We start from the raw sequence: 10,958 nt of genomic DNA on the forward strand, positions 1-10,958 counted from the left end.
GCATAGAATAGAAGGCTGGATCAAAAATATGGCTAGTTCTAAAAAACAAAAAACAAACAAACAAAGAAACAGCTAAAGATTAATTATCAGAGAAAAAATCATCAGGTTTTTATCAGATCCTCAGTAATGACTTAGAAATCCATTAGGAACAATTGACCTAAGTGGATTTATCAGGAACTCTAGTCCAGGAAAAGCAAATTGGTTTCAATTTCCCTATGGGGCAACCCTGACCATAGAGTAGGGGTCATCTGGAGTGCGGTGTTGAGAAAGATTCTGAAGTAATTGCTAGATCAGTAGGAAAAAATCATGCATTAGAAATATCTGCTGTGACCTCATTTGGGTGATGGTTTGAACAATCTACTTTATAAAATCATGAGACATCAGGGATTTGAACATTGAATATTAGATGATATTAAAGAATTGTTAATTTTTAAAATGTGATCATGATATTGTGATTACATTTTGTGAAAGATAAGAAACCAACACCTTAAAATCACATTAAAAGAACTAGAGAAGCAAGAGCAAACAAATTCAAAAGCTAGCAGAAGAAAAGAACTAACATCAGAGCAAAACTGAAGGGGAAAGAGACACGAAACACCCTCAAAAAAATCAATGAATCCAACAGCTGGTGTTTTGAAAAGACTAACAAAATATGCCACTAACCAGACTAATAAGAAAAGAGAGAAGAATCAAATAGGTACAATAAAAAATGATAAAGGGGAGATCACCACTGATCCCATAGAAATGCAAACTACCATCAGAGAATACTATAAACATCTCTACTCAAATAAACTAGAAGATCTTGAAGAAATGGATAAATTCCTGGACACATACACCCTCCCAAGACTAAACCAGGAAGAGATCGAACCCCTAAATAGACCAATACCAAGTTCTGAAATTGAGGCAGTAATTAATAGCCTACCAACCAAAAAAAGCCCAAGACCAGATGGATTCACAGCCAAATTCTACCAGAGGTCCAAAGAGGAGCTGGTACCATTCCTTCTGAAACTGTTCCAAACAATAGAAAAAGAGGGACTCCTCCCTAACTCATTTTATGAGGCCACCATTATCCTGATACCAAAATCTAGCAGAGACACAACAAAAATGAGAGAATTTCAGGCCAATGTCCCTGATGAACATCGATGCGAAAATCCTCAATAAAATACTGGAAAACTGAATCCAGCAGCTCATTGAAAAGCTTATCCATCATGATCAAGTCGCCTTCATCTCTGGGATGCAAGGCTGGTTCAACATACACAAATCCATAAATGTAATCCAGCATATAAACAGAACCAAAGACAAAAACCACATGGTTATCTCAATAGATGCAGAAAAAACCTTCAATAAAATTCAACATCCATTCATGCTAAAAACACTCAATAAACTAGGTATCGATGGAACGTATCTCAAAATAATAAGAGCTATTTATGACAGACCCACAGCCAATATCATACTGAATGGGCAAAAGCTGGAAGCATTCCCTTTGAAAACCGGCACAAGGCAAGAATGCCCTCTCTCACCACTCCTATTCAACATAGTATTGGAAGTTCTGGCCAGGGCAATCAGGCAAGAGAAAGAAATAAAGGTATTCAAATAGGAAGAGAGGAAGTCAAATTATCTCTGTTTGCAGATGACATGATTGTATATTTAGAAAACCCCGTCGTCTCAGCCCAAAAATTCCTTAAGCTGATAAGCAACTTCAGCAAAGTCTCAGGATATAAAATCAATGAGCAACAATCACAAGGATTCCTATACACCAATAATAGACCAATAATAGACAAACAGAGAACCAAATCATGAGTGAACTCCCATTCACAATTACTACAAAGAGAATAAAATACCTAGGAATACAACTTACAAGGGATGTGAAAGACCTCTTCAAGGAGAACTACAAACCACTGCTTAAGGAAATAAGAGAGGACACAAACAAATGGAAAACATTCCATGCTCATGGGTAGGAAGAATCAATGTCATGAAAATGGCCATACTGCCCAAAATAATTTATAGATTCAATGCTATTCCCATCAAGCTACCATTGACTTTCTTCACAGAATTAGAAAAAACTACTTTAAATTTCATATGGAATCAAAAAAGAGCTTGTATAGCCAAGACAATCCTAAGCAAAAAGAGCAAAGCTGGAGGCTTCGTGCTACCTGACTTCACACTATACTACAAGGCTACAGTAAATAGCATGGTACTGGTACCAAAACCGATATGTAGACCAATGGAATAGAACAGAGGCCTCAGAAATAACATCACACATCCACAACCATCTGATCTTTGACAAACCTGACAAAAACAAGCAATTGGGAAAGGATTCCCTATTTAATAAATGGCGTTGGGAAAATTGGCTAGCCATATGCAGAAAACTGAAACTGGACTCCTTCCTTACACCTTATACAAAAATTAACTCAAGATGGATTAAAGACTTAAATGTAAGACCTAAAACCATAAAAACCCTAGAAGAAAATCTAGGCAATACCGTTCAGGACATAGGCATGGGCAAAGACTTCATGACTAAAACACCAAAAGCAATGGCAACAGAAGCCAAAATTGACAAATGGGATCTAATTAAACTAAAGAGCTTCTTCACAGCAAAAGAAACTACCACCAGAGTGAACAGGCAACCTACAGAATGGGAGAAAATTTTTGCAATCTATCCATCTGACCAAAGGCTAATATCTAGGATCTACAAAGAACTTAAACAAATGTACAAGAAAAAAACAAACAGCCCCATCAAAAAGTGGGCGAAGGATATGAACAGATACTTTTCAAAAGAGACATTTATGTGGCCAGCAAACATACGAAAAAAAGCTCATCATCACTGATCATTAGGGAAATGCAAATCAGAACCACAATGAGATGCCATCTCATGCCAGTTAGAATGGTGATCATTAAAAAGTCAGGAAACAACAGATGCTGGAGAGGATTCGGAAAAATAGGAATACTTTTACACTGTTGGTGGAAGTGTAAATTACTTCAACCACTGTGGAGGACAGTGTGGCGATTCCTCAAGGATCTAGAACCAGAAATACCATTTGACACAGCAATCCCATTATTGGGTATATACCAAAAAGATTATAAATCATTCTACTATAAAGATACATGCACACATATATTTATTGCAGCACTATTCACAATAGCAAATACTTGGAATCAACCCAAATGCCCATCAATGATAGACTGGATAAAGAAAATATGGCATCTATACACCATGGAATACTATGCAGCCATAAAAAAGAATGAGCTCGTGTCCTTTGTGGAGACATGGACGAAGCTGGAAACCATCATTCTCAGCAAACTAACACAGGAACAGAAAACCAAACACTGTGTGTTCTCACTCATAAGTGGGGGTTGAACAATGAGAAGGTATGGGCACAGAAACGGGAACATCACACACCAGGGCCTGTCAGGGGGTCGGGGGCAAGGGGTGGGATAGCATTAGGAGAAATACCTAATGTGGACGACAGGTTGATGGGTGCAGCAAACCACCATGGCACATTTATACCTATGTAACAAACCTGTACATTCTGCACATATATCCCAGAACTTAAAGTATAATAAAAAAATGGGGAAATCAAAAATATGTTTAAAGGAAAATTAAAAACTATATATATCTACTATGGTTGTAGGGAAAGAGGTAAATTTGGAAGGGCAGTGAAGATGGAGAGGTGGTGTCTTACTGCATGCTAAGAGCTAGCTCTATTTTAACCTCATCATAGAGCTTACAAGTCAAGACTCAAAGTAGAAAGTGGCTTGCTCAAAATCACATGGCTAGAAAATAGAAGTGTTTAGTTAGTGTCTGGGTCTTTAAGCCTAACAGATCTTCCACAACACCCACTGACACACTCATAGTTGTAATGGCTTACAGTGAGAGCATAAAGCATATTGAAACACCCCTTATGCTCCTCTGGGTCCAAGGTGTCCTCAAGAATTATGTAAACAATGTAATATTAACTAATCACAAGGGTCTTTTTAAAAACAGTTTAATTGTATTTTAACTACAGTTTTGTGAATTGTAGTTTAATTTTGAGGTAACTGTAGATGCACATATACTTCTAAGAAACATTGCAGAGAGAACCTGTGTACTTTTTACTCCATTTCCCATAATGGTAACACCTTGCATAACTATAGTAGAATATCACAACCAGGAAATTAGCTTTGATACAGTCCACTGATCTTATATGGATTTCACGAGTTTTACATGCACTAATACGTATGTGTGTGTATGTCTTTAGTTCTATGCCATTTTATCAAGCACGTATATTCCTACAATCACCTCCATAGTCAAGATACAAAATAGTTCACCACAAGAGTCCTCACTAAGGGGTGCCTTAACACATTATTTCACTGAACGTGAACTACATCATCAGAGAAATTATTGCTGACCTCTGAATACTTTATTTCCTACCTGGATGTGGATTTGAGTAATGAAGATAACCAAAACCAGAATCTGAATCAAAGAAGATGAAAGTAAATTGGTCTAGGTGTATCAATGGCAAAGGAACCTATTTTAAAAAGTCAAGAATACTTTTAAGATGGTATTTTATAAAGATGCATATAATAATAAACTTCAACTTTCACATCTTCAAATAATCAGGTTTTACTTTATTTTTTCCTTGAACAGGTAATTTAACTTCTCTGAGATGGGGTTTTTCATCTGTAAAATATGGATAATCATACCTACTTATGGGGCAACTTTTGAAGATGAAATAAAGTAATATGTTTAAAAGGCACTTTAAAAATGGTAAAGTACTACTACTACTAAAAGGGTTATAATGATTTCCATGAAGAGGAAAGCAAGTGATAAATAATTAAGCCAACATCAAGAAATGATTTTTGAAGAGAGCCTTCCAGGATATACTGTATGGTCAATATTAGTTTATCCAATTTGCTATACATTCTACTCCTCAGGCCTACAAAATGGCCATGGATGCTGTTCACGATAATTCAGCAAAGCTGAAGAATTCCTAAACATCTTGTATCTCATCAAAGGAAGAGTCCCCTGAAAGTTTTTAAAACTTGGAGATTGGTCCAATTTATGAATGAATATGCTGACACCCAGAGCTATAAAGTGACTTTTGAGCCTAGTATTGGTATTTTTCTCTATTTAAAATCTCTGACATAATGTCCCAAATATATAGTAATTGTGAGTTTTAGCTTTAATATTTAATTGACCGAGATACAAGAAAATTGGTGCCCCACAGAATTAGGAACATGGTAAAGTGTGGAAGCACTGGAATCATGAACCAAAGTTATCAGTCTCAGAACTGGCCTAACTTATAAAGCCAATTCACTTAGCACTAGTCTCACGAGGGGCAAATAAGGTTAGCTCTTCCAATTCCTTGGCCGTATCCATTTCTATATACCTACTAATTTTAATGGCAAAAACCACAATTACTTTTGCGCCAACCTAATACTAAGTATTTAAACTCTGCTTAGTTGATCTTACACATCATCAACTCCCAGGAAAGTGGAACACCGAATCAAATACACTTCTTGTTCATAAAGGTCTACTTTTAGGAAATTCACTGGTCATAGAATCTTTTTGATTTCTACCATGTAATGGAGTTTCATCTTTTAAAACAACTATTATGAATCACTCTCTTCTCAAAAACCTTCCCTCGCCTGCAAACAGAAACCACTCTGGAAGAAGCAGACCTTAGTGAATTTTTGGAAGCAGTGGCCTTGTCTGATAGACTCTGTTTAAACACCACTTTTAGCATTAAATGCCAAATCCTCAGCTCTATGCACTGCCTCATTAGTTATTAATGAGGCAACATATTTGTTCAAAATTTATGGTTGTTGATTTGCTCCCATCACTGTATGAAATATTAACATAGCATTTGTACTTGCAACCATTTTCAGACATTAGATTGTGTATTTGCATATTCATGAACACTCATAAATGTTTAAGGAGACAGCACAGAAAGCATGGGCGCTGTCAGACAGACAGTAAAAAGGCATATTTACAGCGTTAATAAGTATTTGAGTTTATAGGCCAAAATGATGAGCAACAAATTAAGTGAAATTCTGGTTTGCCTATTGCAGAGATCTAGGGATTTTGCTATTTTTTAAAGCTTTGTAAACTTGAAATTCATTTCATAGATGCTGAATAAATGCTTATTGTTTAGTCACAGAATGTATGGACTCTGTGCAAAGAACTTCCTAAGAGCATCAGGCTCTTGGAGATTTCATCTCACTCTTTCTGATATGCAGTTTTTTTCTGCCTTGGGGTTCCCTTCTATCAAAGTAATGTGGGAAGGCAAATGTGTCATATACTTAACTGGAATTATTTTCTGTTTTGGTTCCACAGAGGAACTTGGACAAATGATATGTTTGGTGTAACAACACCAGCCAATGTACTTGACTCAGTCTGTCAATTTATACAAACTAAAGCCTGGAAATGAAAAGGTTAAAGCATGGAGCACTAATGGACAATATGAGGGAGAGGCATAAACTATCCAACTAAAAAACACTTGATTTACAAATAATCCATGTATACAAATGGCCGCCAACATCCCACCAAACCCATTCCACTATAAGAAATCCCACCCCTTGCCACATTCCTAAGAGTCATGGTGAAAAATCTAGACCGTTTTGGAAGTTTTATGGGTAAATAATGGAGAAAGTATTACATTAAATCTCTACCTCACACTATATACAAAAATTAATTCCAAATATTTTAAGAGAACTGATGATGAAAGGAAAAGCTATACAACTTCTATTATGTAAAACAAATACAGGAAAATAATCTTCCTGACCTCAGGGCAATGGGAAAAAAAGAATTAAACCGTCCTGTGGGCAGTATCACTACCTGTGTCATGCCATTGTTAAATGTCTCAAATATCATCTCTGGGTGAATGAATGTGTGAGATAGCTCACCACGTCCTTGTACCAGCAGGAGAGGGAGGTCATAGATTGGAACATGGGTTGTAGTTGGCTTCTGTTGCCATGGCCTAATTGTTCTGCTGGTCACTTCTTGCCCCCTTGGCATTACTGCTGAAATCTGCAGCTAGTAGATCCATGGTCTTTTCCTTCTTGGCACAGCAAGGATTTTCTGTTCCTCTCTGGTGACACACTGTGCTGCAACTTTTGCTCGTTCTATTCATCTGTGAGGTCTGAAAGTTCTTTTCATTTATTCTTTAGCCTAGGCAACCTCCTCAACAGGCCGTGGCAACAAGGCCACTTCACCACCCCTGCAGTGATTCCTCAGTAATTCACCACCAGAAGCACCATCACCTTCCTTCTGTGTCCCTCCACAAAGCAAGTTGGGACTTCTAGATATTTTTGAAGGCATATTGAACTAGATGATGTTCTAGGGCACTAATTTCAAGCTGTTGTTCTCCTAACCATGCCACCATAGCAGCAGTTTTATTATGATGCATAGATTTGTATAGAGAGGGTAAGAAATTATTCCATGAAGTGATCCCTTCTCTGAATGTTAAATAAGAAATGGAAAAACTTTCTGTACTCTCAGAGTTTTCATAATTTCCCCTAGGGTAGGAGGGCAGGTGCAGAAGGTGAGTCCAACATGTTTGCATCTGGTCTTGTCTCTATCTGACTCCCTTCCCTTCCATACAATCATCTTGCACCAAGAGGGATGTGCTTTTCCTTCCTCTTTTCTATGCAGCAATATCCTTTCTTACATACTATTCTCTTTCCAGAAATACATTGATTCTGCTCCTTTCACTAGGGCTATGGTGGCAGAAAGGATACAGGGAAAAACACACTGACTTTTTGAGAAGAGAATAAAATCTAACCTCTTATGCACACAGCCTTTGATGAGTCAGAAACAACACACATTACACACAGACATACACACACAGATACACACACACACACAGATACACGCACACACGTTAACTTCTACTAATGGGAAGAAATTTATTAATTCAACGCACATTTGTTGTGACTCCATGTAAGCACAGTGACTCCCATGCAAACACAGTCGTGCACAAACAGGAAGATATTTTTAAAAATAAAGCTATATTCTACACTTCAAGGAAAGAAATAAGTAATAAACAAAATAAATAATACTGAATATATCAAGTTATTATAAAATGCTAAAAAGAAATAAGGCCAGATATGGCCATAGAGAATGATAGCTTAATGGAAAAATGCTTTATTGGATGTAGTGACTAGGGAAGGCCTTTATCATAAGATAACATTTAAGCAGGGAACTGAACAAAGATAAAGAAACAGCCACGTGGACATGTGGTGGAAGATCATTTGAAGGAGGGGAAGAGCAAGTCAAAGGCCCTGAGGCAAGAGCACACTGGGCATGTTCAAGGTTGGTCATGAAAGCCACAACAGTGGGAGTGCAGGGATGAGAGGGAAGGGAGTGGGAGGTAAGATCAGAAGGACTGTGAGAGGGTGGATCATAAGCTTAGATCACAAATTTGGATCTGCATGATTTGGGAAGCCACTGAAGAATTTCTAGCAGAAAGATTATATGATTTCATTTAGATTTTCAAGGAAGCCATCTGGCTACTATGTTGGGAACAAATTTAGGTGGCACAAGTGTGGAGGCGGAGAGACCAGCTAGGAGGTGACTACCATATTCCAGGTGGGACAGGCTCAGACTGAGGAATTAGCTGGGAAGGAGAGAGAAATAGTCACATTCCAGTGGGAATGTTAGATTTCCATGTGGGGTGTAAGAAAAAGAGCCACAGTTACTCGATGGTCTGGGACCTGAGCAACCAGAATTATATTGATATGAAGCCAACAGTGGGAGGAGCAATTTGGGGATGGGGATCAGAGCTCAGTTTTGGGCAGGTTCAGGATGCAGATCTCAACTGAAGGGAGGCCAAACAGGCAGCTGCATTCTAGAGTTCAAGGAGTAGGTCCAGGCCAGATCAGCAACTAAGACAGTCACTACTGACATTTAAGGCCATGTACTAGGTGGGATCTCCCAGGGTGGGATTTTAGACAGAAGAGAAAACAGGGTGGATCTTGATCTCTGGAGTACTCTGATGTTTGGAGGTCATGGGTCTGAGGAGAAACTAGCAAAAGAGACAGAGCAGTTACTGGGGCAGAAGGAAAAGAGAAGAATGTTGAAATAAAGAAGTGTCCAAGGAGGAGAGACTGTGTTGACTACAGCCCGTCAGTGGAGTGGGAGGAGGAAGAAGAATTGGCTCTTGGCCCTGGAATGTGGGAGCCATTGTTGCCTGGGGAGGTCAGTGTCCACTGGGCCTTACCATGGTGGCTCATAGGAGAAAGTAGAAGAGAAAAAAGTTTTGAGAGTAAGTGAATTTTGATAGAGACAACTTTGAGCTTTACTCTTTTGCTCAGTAAGATGGGTTCCTTGGGAGGACAGAATAAAATGGAGAAACCATCTTCTCTTCCTCCCTGAAAAGGCCCTGCCCTGAACAATCATGTACAGGGAGTACAAGTCCCTCAGTCTTCTGCAGCAGCAGGAAATGGGCTCTGTCCAAGCCACTGGACTCCACTGATGTGCTGAACAAGTAGAACTCGTCTTTTTGAAATCAATGCCTCGGGTACGTCCTGTTCCCAGCTCCTTCTCCAGCACCCACAGCCCCTCGGCTGACATTTCAGAAACACAGCCCAAGCTGAAATGAGCAGCCTGCCCATGGAAGAGATGGAGCAGAGGAAGACTGTGGCCCGTTCACACAGTTTGGTGGAAAGTGAAGACTGAAGGGGCTTGTAAGTAGCAAAACTAATAAAGCTCCTATTTATCTAAACCCACATTCCACAGAGCTTCACAGATCTTAGAGACATGAGCTCATTCCTTCTTCTTGCTCTGAGGTAGTGAGTCAGGTTCCTTGAGCTCTATTTTACGTATGAATAAAATAATGTGACGAACCGAGAATCCTGGCAATCTCAGGACCATGGATTTTTCAGCATTTTCAGAGCACTCTCTGTGGCTGAGAAGCTCACCAGGGCAAAGGAACCCCATTAGTGTATGTTTGAATGGGGGAGACAAGACAAGAATGTTTAACCAAGCAATCTAAGTCCAGATATGGAAATGGGAGACCGGACTGAGCTTTGCATAATGGGTCAGTCCTGGGTTCTGTGAGGATTTAGCCCCTTGGCCTCTCATTCTGACTCTACCTGGGGCAATTTAATTTCTCTCTGCTTCAGCTTCTTTCCCTGGACAACGGAGATCAAAATAGAACCACCTGAGGATGCAGTGACATAGTACACATAGGAGACTTAGAGTAGAGCTTGGCACAGGGATGGGCATGGTGGCTCACGCCTATAATCCCAGCACTTTGGGAGCCTGAGGTGGGTGGATTGCTTGAGACTAGCCTGGCCAACATGGTGAAATCCTGTATCTACTAAAAATACAAAAATTAGCCGGGTGTGGTGGTGCACACCTGTAGTCCCAGCTACTTGGGAGGCTGAGGCAGGAGAATCGCTTGAACCCGGGAGGTGGAGGTTGCAGTGAGCAGAGATCATGCCACTGCACTCCAGCCTGGGTGACAGAGTGAGACCCTCATTAAAGATATTTGTTAAAATATTTTTATTATTATCATTATAACTATTGTTATTATTATTTAAAGAGGATAAGAGAATATCAATAAAAGAATGAAAACCTTCCTGGCTCATTCAAGCTAGGGAAGAAAAGAATTTTATCCAGAAATTTGGCAACACCAAACAGAAAACTGTTGCTTTAGTTATGGTAATTCCAGCTACTTTAAGAAGTAAAGCCCAAAATTTCAGTGGCTTAACACACTAGAAGATGATTTTTTGATCACATAGTAGCACTGGGCAGGCGAGCTGATTGACAGCCCTCTTCCACATAGTGGTTCAGGGACCCAGCCTGGTGCCATTTTCAATATGAAGCTTTCAAGGCAACTCTGGATGTCATTTCTGTTCCAGAAGGGGGAAAATGCATAGAGGAGCATGAGTTGAGTAGGCATGTGTGAGGAAGAAAGCTAATATACATCAAGCCTAGAAATGAAACATTATTTTCTCTTTCATTCCATTGAGTA

General features: G+C 39.2%; 1 long non-coding RNA gene across 3 annotated transcripts in view; it reads right to left on the minus strand.

Annotated features, from left to right (window-relative positions):
* The window catches only part of LOC129019083 (uncharacterized), a 32,528-nt gene extending 25,414 nt beyond the window's left edge, over window positions 1-7,114 (minus strand). Inside the window, exon 1 of one of the 3 annotated variants that reach the window (XR_008495504.2) lies at window positions 6,886-7,114. This is a non-coding gene — a long non-coding RNA (uncharacterized LOC129019083). Of the gene's footprint in view, window positions 1-6,817 lie in introns of all 3 variants that reach the window. The other 2 variants (XR_008495505.1, XR_010124179.1) reach the window with 2 other exon arrangements.
* Window positions 7,115-10,958: the final 3,844 nt, after the last annotated feature.

This window comes from Pongo pygmaeus, chromosome 17 (assembly GCF_028885625.2).
Source record: "Pongo pygmaeus isolate AG05252 chromosome 17, NHGRI_mPonPyg2-v2.0_pri, whole genome shotgun sequence".
NCBI lineage: Eukaryota > Metazoa > Chordata > Mammalia > Primates > Hominidae > Pongo > Pongo pygmaeus.